The sequence below is a fragment of the Protopterus annectens genome, chromosome 2.part0, assembly GCF_019279795.1.
Source record: "Protopterus annectens isolate FY-2018-M chromosome 2.part0, PAN1.0, whole genome shotgun sequence".
NCBI lineage: Eukaryota > Metazoa > Chordata > Ceratodontiformes > Protopteridae > Protopterus > Protopterus annectens.
In genome coordinates this window covers 93,128,874-93,143,749 of record NC_056728.1, presented here as the reverse complement: position 1 = coordinate 93,143,749, position 14,876 = coordinate 93,128,874, and the positions used below count along the sequence as shown (strand labels likewise).

Here is a 14,876-nt window from a genome sequence, read left to right as displayed (position 1 = left end):
TTCAGATCCCCATTTAATTGAAAAGATCTGAAAATCTGGTATTCAAACCAGTCAGCTGCCCATTTTAGTTTGGCCTTCTAAACCAATTGCATATTTACCACATAGTACTACCAAAGCTTAAAATTTGATAATGTATTATTGGGCTACGTTTCATGAATGCATTATAAATTGCATTAGTATTTTCTATTGCAAAGAGGATTTAGTCTTTTATGTACTGTTTGTTGTGGATTTGTAATTCCAAATGAATATTTCTAGTCAGTTTAATGGCAGGAGACTGATAATGGTATTTTTAAACACTATGATGATTACAAAAATTGGGATTCATATTTCAGAATTCTCCTGTTATTTTTTTCCTATGGCATACCTTTCAACTGACCCTGATTTTACCTAATGCTTTTGCCCTGTTCCTTGTAAATACTTTTTTATTTTCTGGTAAATTACTGAGGAAGTCAGTCAGTCAGTAATACTATGGATTAGAGTTTCACGCCTGTTATTGTTCAGAAAATGAATGTTGATGAAAAACCTATCATTCGATTATTCTTTTTAAGAACATTAGAATAATATTCTAAAATTCTCCCTGATTTCGGTGTTAAGCACCCCCCATCTTTGGTGTTATCCAGAATTTTGGACCTAAGAAATTGAAAGGTATGAAGAAGAGGAAATACTCCACACCTTCAGCTATAGAACTCTAGACTCCAGGTCAAAGTGTTTTTTTCATGTCTTTATTTATTAAAACAACATTTTATCCAAGTGCTGTTTACTGAGCACATGGTCTTTGTTCTGTTGTCAGGATACCTGTCTGATTACTTGTCATGTGCTGTAAAAAGTTAGTTTATCAGCATTGGTATCTGTTAAACAACAGTTAAAACATATGCATTCAAAACTATATATTCATGTTGAAGGTTATCATTTTGGAGCAGTAGCGTTTTTGTAATGTAGTTCAGTCTTGCCTACCTGATTGAATTTGGATTGAACACAAGTCTTTTGTTGGATAAGAAAAGACTGAGTCAAAGTATCCAGTATGTATACTTTCAACCTCTGCAGTCCCACATTTGGGACTGAAATTTGTGAAGCTTCTAAAATGGAATTAACTTTTTCATAGCTTCTTATTAAGTTTATTACCAAGGAGTCCATTAAGAAGCTCAGCCATATCACCGAGTACTGGTGAGAGATTAAGAACACCCCCTATTAAGTAGACTTTTTCCATATATGCCCACTGAAAATATACAATCACCCATCCAGTTATTCAGAATGTTTTTAAGCATTGCTATTGAAGTTGCGGCCTATTCCAGAGTTTGTATGTAGGAATGCAATATATCAACAGTCATTTCTTCATCTCCCAATAGATGATAGAGATTTCCCAAAGTACCTTTGCTAACATTGGAATTTTCCTTTTTCTCCACTGTTGTGTGACCTCAGAATAGGTATATATAATTTTGGGGGGATGACAGGGCTTTGTCCCCAACACTGGGTGTTCAGAAGGTGGATTCCCTCCTGCAAAACAAAAAAAAAGATTTTAAGAATTGCCAGTAAGTGTTTTGGCATAATTTTTTGATCTATCGTCAGTCAAGGAAACAGCTGTCAATATTTTGACATGAATTAATATATATATATATATATATATATATATATATATATATATATATATATATATACATATACACACACACATTTACTGAAATTCTACTTAGAAATCATTATCCAGAGCATTTTGGCCCTCTCACTGCATTTTATTACTGATCTGGGGAGCCTTTTCAGTCACTAACCCAGGTCAGAGATAACAGTGGTTTATGTTATCAGATATATTTATATGACAGAAAATTGTATTTGTATGATCATCATGCATATATAAATATATACATAATTACATAAATATACAAATGACCTCTGAAATAGATTCATGTTAAAATGGTCAGCAAATTCGTGGTGAAGAAAGTGAAAGTGGCAACGTATGTTAAAGTAAAATGAACTAGAATGAGATGCTAATGAAGGAGAGAATAATGTGAAAGTGAAGATATGAAAAAGGTGGAACATTGTGCATGCGTGGCAGTGAAAGTAGTGGGCATGTATTCAGAGGAAAGTACTAGCTTTGTGATTTTTAAGTGAGAGTTTAGCAGGTCAGCTTTAAGTTGATAGAGCTTTTAGAGATTTCTTATGTCAGGAGAATTGCATTCCGAAGAGCTGGAGTGTTTGTGACAGGCTCTTTTGGAGGTGCTTTTTACAAAGGTGGAGAATGAAAGTATGAAAGTATTAAATAAGAGGAAATCTTACAAAAGTGGGACCATTCTGTCAGCCTTGAGACTAAGGCTACAGGCATCAGGACTACTCAGCAATCAAAATGTTCCCAAGCTGGCTAAATACATTATCCCATCCCATAATGAGCTGTGCCATTCTCCCTGTTCAGCTCTCCTTTGCTATGTAAGGTGCTGGAAAAAAATCATGTAAATGGCCACATGCTGCTTTTAGCAAATTGTACATTAAAATGTTTTTTTCACTTCTTTCCATCATTACTGTTAATTTATTAATCTATCATGTTGAATATTTATTTTACCTTTTTTACTGCATCTTGCCTGTTAGAAATTATTTATTTATTTATTTATTTTATTTTATTTTACATTTGTTAACCTGGAAATTCTGACTGGACCAGGTCCATTTTCAGTGGAGGCCCGGGGAGAAAAGCTCCAACATCAAGTTATACAAATACAGTACATCCAGCATAATACATAAAACAGGTTACATCATGTATGCTGAGCATAGTAATATAACAAGAATTAATAAAAACACTCCAGGTAAAAGAAGATATAGAACATGGATAAAAAGAGAATGTCAGTCATACATTGGTAAGAAAAGAAAATATATCAAGTAAGATTCTACAGTTAAAAGTACCCTTTCAGATGACCAAGCCTATAGGGGATCAGAGCTCCTTAATGCTTTTGCTTATTTGGACCAAGACCTTCCTTAGCTTTTGACTTGCTTTTGGGCATGGCTATTAGTTTTACAAAGTATTAAAAATGTGGTTGCTATAAATCTTGGCTGTAAGCTTCTTAAGGCTTGGTACTTTAAAAGCATGTTTTCTAAAGTTGTGCTGTTCATGCCTCTGCCTTTCTACCAGATGTACTCATTTAAATTATTTATACTCTTGTACTCCTTGCTGGTTATTTCTGTATTTAGGTATGTCACTCTTGTTTAATCATAAAGCTTGGGTTTCATGGATATGCTTGTGGAGAGAATATCCCTCCACATGACATATATGAGAGGTACATAATTTGCTGGGGAAACTTGAATTCCTTGTAAATGTACAATGTATACAGAGCTTACTTTTTCCCACTCCATTACAGCAAAGATAGATTTGATTTGTATTTAAGTAAAAAATGTTTCCTGTACAGAGTTGTGCTCAGCATAGTACCTCTTCATTAACCATTCAGCTTCAACAACAGTTAAAAAGATTAAGATTAATAAGCACATATACATCCTCTCCTGTGTCTAAGATGGCATCAAAAAGAACAGAGTCTGCTGTTTAAAAGGTTCCCATTAAAATTACTGAAACACTTGCATCTTTTGTAACCATAAAAGTGACTGAAAAGCCTGTATCTCTAGTGTTAGTACAGCCTAAGTCTCAAGCTTTTTTCATTGTAAATGAGCTGATGTGTTAATCAGACCATGCCATTATCATCATCATCACCACCGTCGTTGTCATCATCATCAATCCCCTCTTTCCCATTTCTACATGGGTTTGGGGTGTCATGTCAACTGTTGCCATCTCTCTATATTCAGTGACACTCTCCTGTCTTCTTCGACACTCATGCCTGACTGCCGCAGATCTTCTCTCACACAATCCATTCAGCTCTTTGCTGGACACCCTTGTTTCCTCTTCCCTTCTTCCTGTTCTTTCAAATCTTCTTCACTAGATTGTCTTCTGCTTTTCTGAACATGTGCCCAAATCACTGTAATCTGTTCTCTTTGATGTTTTCTGCATTTGGAGCTACTTTGACTTCTTTGCTTATGTCCTTATGTCTTCCTCTGTCCCACAATGTGCATCCTACCACCCTTCTCAGACACTTCATCTCCATCAGCTCTCTCTTCCTCAACTGCTCTGTCTTTACTGCCCAGGTTTCTATACCATACAGTAATACTGGTCACACTGCTGTTTTGTACACCTTACTTTTCAGCTTCTTTGGCATTCTTCTATTTTACACTACTCCTGGCACTCTGTGCCAGATGGCTGCATTCCCTCTGATTCTAGCTTTGACCTCCACATTCAGACTTCACTTCCCCTCAACCACCCCTTCCAGATACTTGAAGCTGTTAATCTGTTGTGCTATTTTGCCTTCTATCTCAAGTCTCAGCTTCTTCTGAACTCTACCATTTGCTGCCATTACAACTATTTTATCTGTACTCAGTTTCATCCTAGGTCCCTTCAGTTTTGCATTCCATTCCCTTATTCTTTGCTAAAGTTCTTGCTCAGTTTCTGCCTGTTATGTCTCATTGTCTGCATACAACAACTTTGTTGATCTTCCCCCTCTGACCTGTTTGCTAAGCTTCCAAGATGGCTGCACATTAAGTAATAGCTTAATTTCAGTTCTCCCAATGTGAAAACAGAAACTCTGATAAGAGTCAGTGAATGTGTCTTTTTGGGTAAATTTCAGTAACTGGTTAGTAAGTGCACTGCCCAGATGCCAGCAAAAAAGAAATTTAGAGACCTTGAAAGAAGATCAATCACAAAACAAAAGGAGAAAACACTGACTGGGAAGAATTCTGCAGTGGCTCAGCAAAAAGCAGTGCAGGTTCCAGCTTTGGTGCAAGACATGACTCCAGTAATCTAGAGGGAAAAATAAGTCAAATATACTTAGAACTGATTAATATAATGAAACACTGAAGGAGTTTATCAACTCAAATAACAAAAGGATGGAAAAAAAGATATTCAATTGAAGTGATAAAACTGCAAAAATCAGAGGTCTAAATGAAGAAAAGGTTGACTGAATATGAAACTACTCAAGAAGAGATGTTCCGAAAAATAATAGAACTACAGGACAGAGTACATAGGCAAAACCCAAGATTATATGCTGTACCAGAGAACTGGAGGGAGCAGACTGTATTACATTTATTATAGCACAAATAAGCAACTGGACTGGTATTCTACAGCATGATTTGTTAATTGAAGGGGCACAGTATGTTTATGCTCCAAACCTAGCCATGAGAAAGTAACCTAGACTTTAAATAGTAAAGATGCAATCCTACCAGCAGAAAGAGGTGATTCTGTCAAAACTGTGATAGAAGGACAAAGTACTAAACATTGGTGACAGTAGAGCATTTGTGGAAAATGATTATTCTTTCCTGCAGGGTCAGTATCATTTTTTGATGCAGAACATGCTAAGGAGGAAGTACAAAAATTTGTCCAACATAAAGTGAGCTATGAATCAAAAGGAGATTCTGTTCTTGTTGTTCTAGCAATAAAGTCCATAGAGAGACTGTGCCAGTGGAACCTTGTGCAATGTTTCAAAGAAAAATGCTTAAGAGACAGAAAAAAGCATAAGAGCTGACTAGAAGAACTGAGAGTATGTTGGAAATGCAACAAATACTGGATTTGGGAGATGGAGATCAAGAAGAAGAAAAACAGCAACTCAGAATTTGACAAATAAATGTGGGATTAAAAAGTACTAATTATATTTTTGAAAATTAACAGAACAAGAAAACCTGGAAATATTGGACTTTTTTGACGTTGTTAAACTTGTAGGGAACTTCAAAGCATATGCCCTACTTCATGTCATTAATGTGTTGAAAAACATTTAAGAGAGGGAAAGAGGAAGGAAGGTGTTAACTGTAAGTAAAACAAAATTTTGTTCATAACAGTAGTATTTTTGTAATGCATGACATAATTTGCATGCTATAAAGAAAAGCTTTCTCAGTTATTTTTTAATATAATAGGGATGCATAAAAAACTGGTGCCCCTGTTTTTTTTCTCCTTTTTCTTTCTCCTTGTCCAGTTTTAAGAAATATAGGTGCAGCAATATAAAAAAAAGTCGGGTCAAAAGAGCATGATACAAGAAACATTTATATGCCTTTTTCTTACACTTGCATAGGGGAATGAATGGATTAAGGCCCTTGGCTTTATCTTGTAACAAGTTTTAAGGGACAGCAAATAAAATAAAAAAAAATGCTGAATATAATAAAAGGTTTTTCTATAGCAAATAAATGAGTGCTTGTGAAGACATCTGTATATCTGGCTTTCATGTCCCAATGGAGACAATCTGATAAGGGGTAATAGAAACAGAATACTTCTTTCTTTTAATGGCTTTTTTCAATGGCTAGGAGATAATGTTTTCTGAAAGCATTCAAGTGTTTTTCCAATCTGGGAGAGAGATGAAGATAAGACAAAAACAGACAACCCTTAGTAGAAGTACAGACTGTAGCATGCATCTTAGTAGGGATAACATTCCTTATAGGTTAATCCAAGTCAGTGAGTTTGGCTCTCTGTCTGGCATAATTGTTCCTATCAGGAGGGTTAAACTTCAGTATTTGAAGATGTACATAGTTTTGTATTTTTGTGCTTTTTTTTTTTTGAAAATTTTCACTAAAACAGAAAGCTTTGTAAGATGTAACATGGGTTCAAATCGATATGACAACCCTCAAACACACATGTAAAAATGGCACTCTCTAAAGGCAAAAACACAGCATCCATGGGACCGGACAACATCCCAGGCTGCGTCTTACATGAACTCCAAAATGAACTAGCCCCCCCACCTAAAATCCATGTTCATTCAAAGCCTCACCACAGGCTATGTGCCCACAGAATGGTGCACAGCAATGGTTATCCCGCTCCACAAAGGAGGAACTGCCACAGACCCCGGGAACTATAGACCTATTAGCCTGACAAGCCTGGTCTACAAGGCCATGGAGTGTGTCATCATGGAACTCATAAACAAAGAGAATGGTAACCTCCAAACTCTGGATGCTACCCAATTCAGATTTGTAAAAAGTAGGTCATGTCTCCTAAACCTGGTAGACTTCTTTGAAACAGTTACTAAGGCCATAGACGAGGGCAAGGTAGTCCACACAGCCTACCTGGACCTTGCTAAAGCCTTCAACACTATCCCTTATTCAGGAATCATAGATAAACTCATCAACCTTAACATAAACCCTTACATCATGAGATGGGTGGCCAACTGGCTCATAGACAGAACCCACACAGTGAGAGTTGCAAACTCCAGATTCGACTCCAAACCAGTGACAAGTGGTGTACCCCAGGGTTCAGTCTTGGGACCTCTCCTGTTTGGTATATACTTCTCTGAAGTGCAAGCAAACACCAAGTGTCTATGGCTGTCCAAGTTCACAGACGACTGCAAACTAGGTGCCATTATTGATTCCCCTGCTGACGTAGGCATCCTGCAAAAGGGCCTCATTGAGACAGACACCAGGTGTCAACATCATGCCCTCAAGCTAAATGCCAAAAAGTGCATTGTTATCCCCTTTGGTAAAAACACGGTACCCATGAATTACCAAATAGGGGGAAGTTCACTTAACACAGAAAGTGTGATAAGAGACCTTGGGACCCAAGTGGATAGTAACCTCTCCTTTGATAACCACATTGCCACAGTAGCCAGAAAATCTTTCTATGTGGCCCACCTAATCACAAAAGGGTTTGCATCTAGGAATAAGAAAGTCATCATTCCCCTCTGCTCATCACTTATCAGACCCTTCACTGAATACAATGCCCCATTTGGGATGTACCTCACAAGACACCTGCAACAACTTGAGAGGCCCCAAAAGTACCTCACCAAGAGGATTGCTGGCCTCAAAAAATTGTCCTATGCTGACCGGCTCAAGAAACTCAAACTCTACTTGATTGCATACCGCTTATTGTGAGGAGACCTCTGTCTGACATACAAAGCTATGTCAAACCCGGAATTGCTGGACATGCTCCACTTGAAGAAATCCCAATCTCCCTGAGCCACATGCTCTAGGGACCCGAACCTCACCATAACAATAAATAGGACATGTTGGCGGGATAGATTCTTGTCCCAGAGACTTCCCATGCTCTGGAACAAAATTCCCATCCACATCAAGCAGAGCTCATCATTAGCATTATTCAAGAAGAACCTTGATAAGTGGATGGGTGATAGGAAGTTCACCCCTGGGATTATGTCTGGGGCACTGCTCAATAGAGGGTCCAGAATTTAACAATACATGGGTGGTGGAAGCCAATACACTGTTGGCTAGGCTTGCTTTGGCCCTTGGGCCGATAGCCTAGTGCCTACCTATGAACTTATGAACCTATAAGAAATGACTGTACAAAAGATCAACCTGCCAAACATTAGTATATGCATGTAAAAAAGCTGGAAATAGACATTACAAAAAGCTGTTACACACAACAGGTGGGAATAATAACTTTTGTCACAGTGATAATACTTTTTATATTATCTTTAAATGTAAATGGTCTCATATATATATATATATATATATATATATATATATATATATATATATATATATATATAGATCACCTACACTACACCAACACACCACAAACCCGACAGCCAAAACGCCGAAACCAAAACACCGAAACCACACAATACCAACAGTCCACATTACCGAACACCGACTCACAACACAAGCACACCAAAAACCTTACAAACCTACACTAAACCTTACATACACAACTATCTATGCACTAACCTTAACCCAAACCCTAACACTAAGGTCCGTCACTATCGCACACTTACCTTACCCGCACCCTAACCCTAAAGTCCGTCACTATCGCACACTTACCTGCACCCTAACCCTAAAGTCCATCACTATCGCACACTTACCTTACCTGCACCCTAACCCTAAAGTCCGTCACTATCACACACTTACCTTACCCATACCCTAATGTCTGTCACTATCGCATACTTACACAGTCGTGCTCGTTTTGCATGTCAGTATTTTCAGAGTCGGGATTTTGAACTGTCAGTTATTTCCGTTGTTGGTCTTCCGGTGTCAGTGTTCTTGTCAACGGCGTTTCGCTCTGTCTGTGTTCTGAGTTAGACCCACACACACACACACACACACACACACACACACACACATGAAAGAGTAGTGAACAATATTAAAATGTAGAGTGCAAACAGTTATGCTATAGGAGCACATCTGAAATTAAATGAGTATGTGAATTAGATAAAGAAAGGTTTCACATCTGAAAATAAATGAGTATGTGAATTAGAATAAAGAAAGGTTTTCAGGATGGTTATTTAGTGGAACTGAATTAAATATGCCAAGAAAAAGGGGAGTACTTATATTAATTGCAAGAGGAGATCCAATGGTGATAGAAGAGGATAAAAATTATAATAATAGTAGATTTGTAGTAATAAGGGGCTACACTAAGGAGAATTACACTGGCATGTATTTATATTCCAACTAAAACTGCTATAATGGACCTTAAGAAAATTCTGGGAGAAATAATTAACTTTCAGCAGGGAATGCTGCTTATAGGTGGGGACAGGAATTTGATTTGCAGTAGTAAGGATGTATCTGGGGGGGCCCAGAAGGGAAAATATAACACAAGATGATAGATTTTGTAGAAATTTATAAAAATATTTAGCATGGAAGATATGCATTTAGTAGTAGGAGTTCAAAGTGAATTTACTTATTCTTCTCCAAGATACAAAAACTGGGCTAGGCTGGACAGAACTTATATTTCATCGAACATGTGCATTTAATTGAAAGCTTTGATATGCATCCAATAACTATTTCAAATCACGTGCCAATGATAACTAAAATAAAAATGCAGAGTAATGAAATAAAAAGGAGACATTGGTGCTTTCCCGCCTATCTGTTAAAAAGAGAGGAGTGAAAGGAATGAGTAGTGGAAATTATTCAGGAGTTATTAAGGAAGACAGAAATTTCTTCTGAAAATATAACTAGGCAGTGGGACAAAATTAAGGTGGAGTTTAAAAATCAGTGGAAATAAAACAAAGAGAGATATGGTTAAGAAGTAATAAGAATTATTTAGAGGGACAGACAAAGGTTAAAGTATTGCAGAACACGGGGAATCTCACAGAACAAGAAAAGGAGCAATTGCACAATGCCAAACAGAAAATAAGAGATTACCTCGATAATATACATGAGTTTAGAAAGACTGCTGTTAGGCAACTGTTTTTTGATAATAACTCCAGAGCACAAAATCTTTTAGCACAATGACTCAGGCAACAGAAACTAGAAAGGATTGTTGCCATTGAGCTTAGGGAGTCTATAACAAGGAAAATAACAAGAGACCCTGTAGAGGTACTAGAAGTGTTTTGGAAATTTTATGAAACTCTGTATTAAGCAAAGAAATGTGGAAATAAGAAAAGGTACAAACAGAAATTTTTATGGAAGAATTAAATTTGCTAAGGTTAGACGTAGATGAGGCTCAATTGCCAACAGTCAGGATAAGAGGAGATGAGATAACATTTTTGATGTATAACCAATCTACAGGAAAGTCCCCAGGAATAGATGGTATTCCTGTGGAAGTTTGAAAGCTAGGAGGAAAACAAAACTGATAAAGATCTAGAAGGTTTTGTCTAACAGTATTTTAAGAGGAGGAGAAGCACCAACGTCCTGGAAGAAAGCAGTGGTGGCTGTAATACCTAAAGATGATAATGACCCATCAGATACAGTATTATATAGGTTCATTTCAATTCTAAGCCAAGATTATATAGTGTTTGTATCTATAATGGCTAAAAGAATGGCAAAGGTGATGCCAAAATTGATAGAAATGGATAAATGTGGAGGGAAGGCAAACATTTGACAACATTAAAAGAACAATGATGATCCAGAAAGGGAAGCAGATTGTAAGAAATACCACTGTTGTCCGTGGGTCTTGATACAGAGAAAGTATTTGACAGAATAACCTGGGATTTTATAAGCAGGGCAATGGAAGCATTTGCATCCCATGATAAAATTATAGGGTCTATATTATATGTTCGAAGTTTGAAAACTTCGAACGTTAAATAATCTAATTTAAATGTTCGAAGTTTCAACCATCGAGCATATAATAATTAAAAAAAAAAAAAAACAACGGAACTTACCTGACTAGTGCAGGCAGGGGACCAAGCCCCCCTGCACCCCCCATGTGGGGGGCTGCACCCCCCACACCCCCTGCTCTTTAAATATACCAACTCCGAGACCACACTATAGTATGGTAAAGGGAAGATTTTGGAAACTGTTTTATGAATATAGATAGTAAGATGCAAGCAGTTAGTGTTTTTAGTCCTTTAGTTTTATACACAAGTCAGGCATATATATAGCAACCAGAGGAGAAGTTGTGGATAGCAATTAAAAAAGAGCTGAATGATTTTATCTGGGAGAGGAAGACAGCAAGAGTCAATTGGGGTAAGTTGATTCTTCCAATACGACAAGGTAGTTTGGGATTACCTGGTTTGAATGAGTATTTCAGACCTACACAGTTAAAGCTCCTATACACAGCACAAGCAGAAAGCTAGAATTCAAAGTAGAAAGGGATAATGACTGGGACTTTGGATGCAGATCCTTAAGGTGAATAACAGTAACCATACAGAATATTATATTCATAAAGTAGCGAAATTATTCAAAGACCTAAACCAACACAGACATGGAGAAATGAGATTCTCCTGAAAGGGATGACTCCAATTAAGGATACAGACAATAGGTAAGAGGGGACTGGAATTTATTGGAAAAAAATGGCAATGGAACTAAGGTATTGGGAGCAAATAATTACAGAGGGAAAGATAATAGAATAGGAAGAGGCCAAGAATTTATTTGGACTGCAGTCTAGAGATTGCCTTCTCTATCAAGGATTGATATCAGAGTATAGGCAAAGAGAAAGAAACAGGGGGATTATAAGTGAAATACCAGCACTAGTTTCTAGTGTAATCTAGAATAGAAGCTGCTGTTAAAAAAGAAATAATTAGGAGAGCACATAAAATATTGCATGATAACTATAAGAATCAATCAGAGGAGGTTATAACAGATTGGGAAGAGCCACTGGATAAGCAATTCACACAAAAAAACAATGTGGGGATATATATTTGTCTCCCAAATATATAACAAAGTCTAGAAGATTTAGGATCTTTGCTTGTAAGTGTAGACTCCACATAATTTTTACTCAGGTAGATAGCAAATGTTGAAGGTGTGATGGGGAAGAACAAGGTAATTAAAAAAAATATTTTTTGGGAGTGCAATAATTTGACAGACTTTAAAAGTTCCATGTAGACTGCTCTATTAGAAATACTGGGTGAACAGATTGGTGTAACTAAGGAAATTATTTGTTGAGCTATGATACAGAATTGGAATTGCCTAGACAGAGTAAGGCATGGCTGAGTCTAATTATGTTGGCTGCCAAAAAAGCAATGACTATAAAATGGAAATTAAAGTCTAAATCAACTGTTCTGAAGTAGTGAATATAGTAACAGAGATAAAACAACTGGAAATGGGAACTTTGGAAAAGAGTTGTAGTAAATTACATAGAAAAATGTGAATTGTGGGAACAATACATGCAGAATAACATTCTGGAGGAGGAATGAGGTCTAAAAGAAGGCAACTTTTAAAGAACTATTTAATGTTTGACTGACAATGATTGGATAGATCATAAGTGATGTACAATGTTTGCAAAATGGTTTGTTTTCATTTATATAAATGTATGACTGCCTATGTCATAAGTGATAATTTAACGAAGATGTTTCTTGTTTAAAAAACAAATGTAATCCATCACCAGTAGTAGTAACAACAATGGACTCACAGCTGAACCTTAGTGCATATCCCTCCCACTGGGAACCCGTCTGTAACACTGAACACTGTTTTTTCTTGAGTAATTGAGTCCTTGTACTTAGCATGTACTAATTCTACCATTCTTTCTGGGACTGCCCAAATCAGCTTTCTTGGAACCTTGTCATATGCTTTCTCCAAGTCTAACAATACCCAGTAGGACTTTTTCCTTATCTCTAGCTTCTTCACAACTATAAGTCTCACTGCAAACCATGGATCAGTTGTGCTTTATCCTGATCTGAGACCAAACTGCTAATCTTCCATCTTATTTTCTACTACTCTGCATATTCATTTATCAATCACCCTCTCCAGAACTTACATGTTAAGTGACAGAAGTTTGATACCACTCTACTGTCCACAGTTCTGAATGCCCCTTTTTTCTTGAACATTAGCTCTAGTACGCTAATTCTCCAGTCGTCTGGGATACACTTTTCTCTCCACACTGCCATGAGTACAATCAGGAGCCATTTCTCCCCTATCTCAATTGGCATCATGTCATATATTCTGTGATCTCATCAGGTGCCATTTCTGCCCTATCTCACCTAGCATCCTTATCATATCTGCTGCGACCTCGTCTAAGGCTTTTGCTTTTCCTGACTTCAGTTTCCTTAGTGCTGTTCTTATTTTTATGGTGGGCTCTTCCTCTTCTCTCACTGTAGGCTTTGTCTGGGGCATCTGCATTTGCTGTCCTGTGGATTGATGAACAGGTTGTTGCTGGCATTCCTTACAAAGGGTATCTGGCTATCCTCTTTATCTTTCTGTCTTTGCCTTGCAACCTGATATAGTTTTGTGCCATCTACCAAGTCACTCCAGAAAATAGTAGAGTGTGCCTCTGCTGCCTTATTCTTTGCTATTGCAACTCCTTTCTTAGCTTCTTTGTTAGCCAACCAGTATTCCTTCCTAGCCTGCTCTGTTTTTTCTATGTCCCTCTTTTTTTTCTGCACTCCTTTCATTTGATGACTTCCTGGACTTCTGCAGTCTACCATCAGACTTCCTTATGTGCCTTATTTCCATACATGGCTGGGCCGCATATTTGTTCTGTAGTCCTCCCACATGCTGTTTTGCAGTGTTGCTATTCTTCTTGAACTCCACCTATTTCCTCTTCTTCTTGAGGAGCTAGTGCCCTGAGTAATTCCTTGAACTCTTCTGCTTTCTCTGTAGTTAACTTCCAGGTCTTCAGCCTGGTCTCTGTTGACCTTAGAGCCTTCTCTGACCACTGCTTGCAACTGATTGTGGAAACCAGTGGTTTATATTGTGGGCCAACTATTTCACTGGGGATGACTTTGCAACTGTGATTCTACCCCAGTGCTATTTCCTTATTATGAAGAAGTTTACCTGAGTTGCATGTTGATTAGTCTTGTATATGATCTTGTGACTGTCTCTCTTTCTGAACCATGTGTTGGCTACTATCAAGCCATTTGCCAAACAGAATTCTAGAATGGCCTCTCCTTCTTTTTTCCTGTTGTCCCGCCCATGTGGATCATGGCAGTCTCATATCCTGTTCTGTGTGCCCCGAAATGTTTATTCAAGTGACCCATTATCCACACCCACTCATGTTGCCCTGCTTTATCTAGTAGGCCCTGCAACTGTTGTCTGAATAAACTCTTTTCCTCAGTATCACACCCCTGCTGTGGGGCATAGGCTGAGATTATGCATACTGCTCTATCATTAGGCTGGAGTCTGATTGCCATGAGTCTGTCACTAATTCTGATGACTTCCCTCAATTAGTTCTCAAGCCTTTCCTTCACCACAGTCCCTACATCATTTCTAGCCTGTCCTCCTCCTGATTAGTAGACTCTGGATTCCAAGCCAAGTGGCTTTGCTGCACTGCCCTTCCATCTTGTCTCCTGGATACATAAGATGTTCAGCTTCCTCCTTACCATCATGTCATCCACTTCCAAGCTGCGTCCTAACAGTGAACCTACATTGATTGTACAATTCTTTGTTCATGTTTAGCAGTTTGATTGGTTTTATAGCAACAACAACTGAATAAAACCCCAAAAAACAGTGGTCCGTTTCTCTGGTGCACCAGTGCTTTTTTGGTTGATTGGTTTTATCTTCAATTTCATTCAACAGAGTTATCGCATGGAACCCAAGCTGGGCAACTTGGCAATGTC

At 37.7% G+C, this 14,876-nt stretch overlaps 1 protein-coding gene across 1 annotated transcript in view; it reads left to right on the top strand.

Moving 5' to 3' along the window:
* Positions 1–14,876, top strand: part of TRPM8 (transient receptor potential cation channel subfamily M member 8) — an 820,991-nt gene that overhangs the window by 422,136 nt on the left and 383,979 nt on the right. The gene's annotated exons all lie outside the window — the stretch shown is intronic.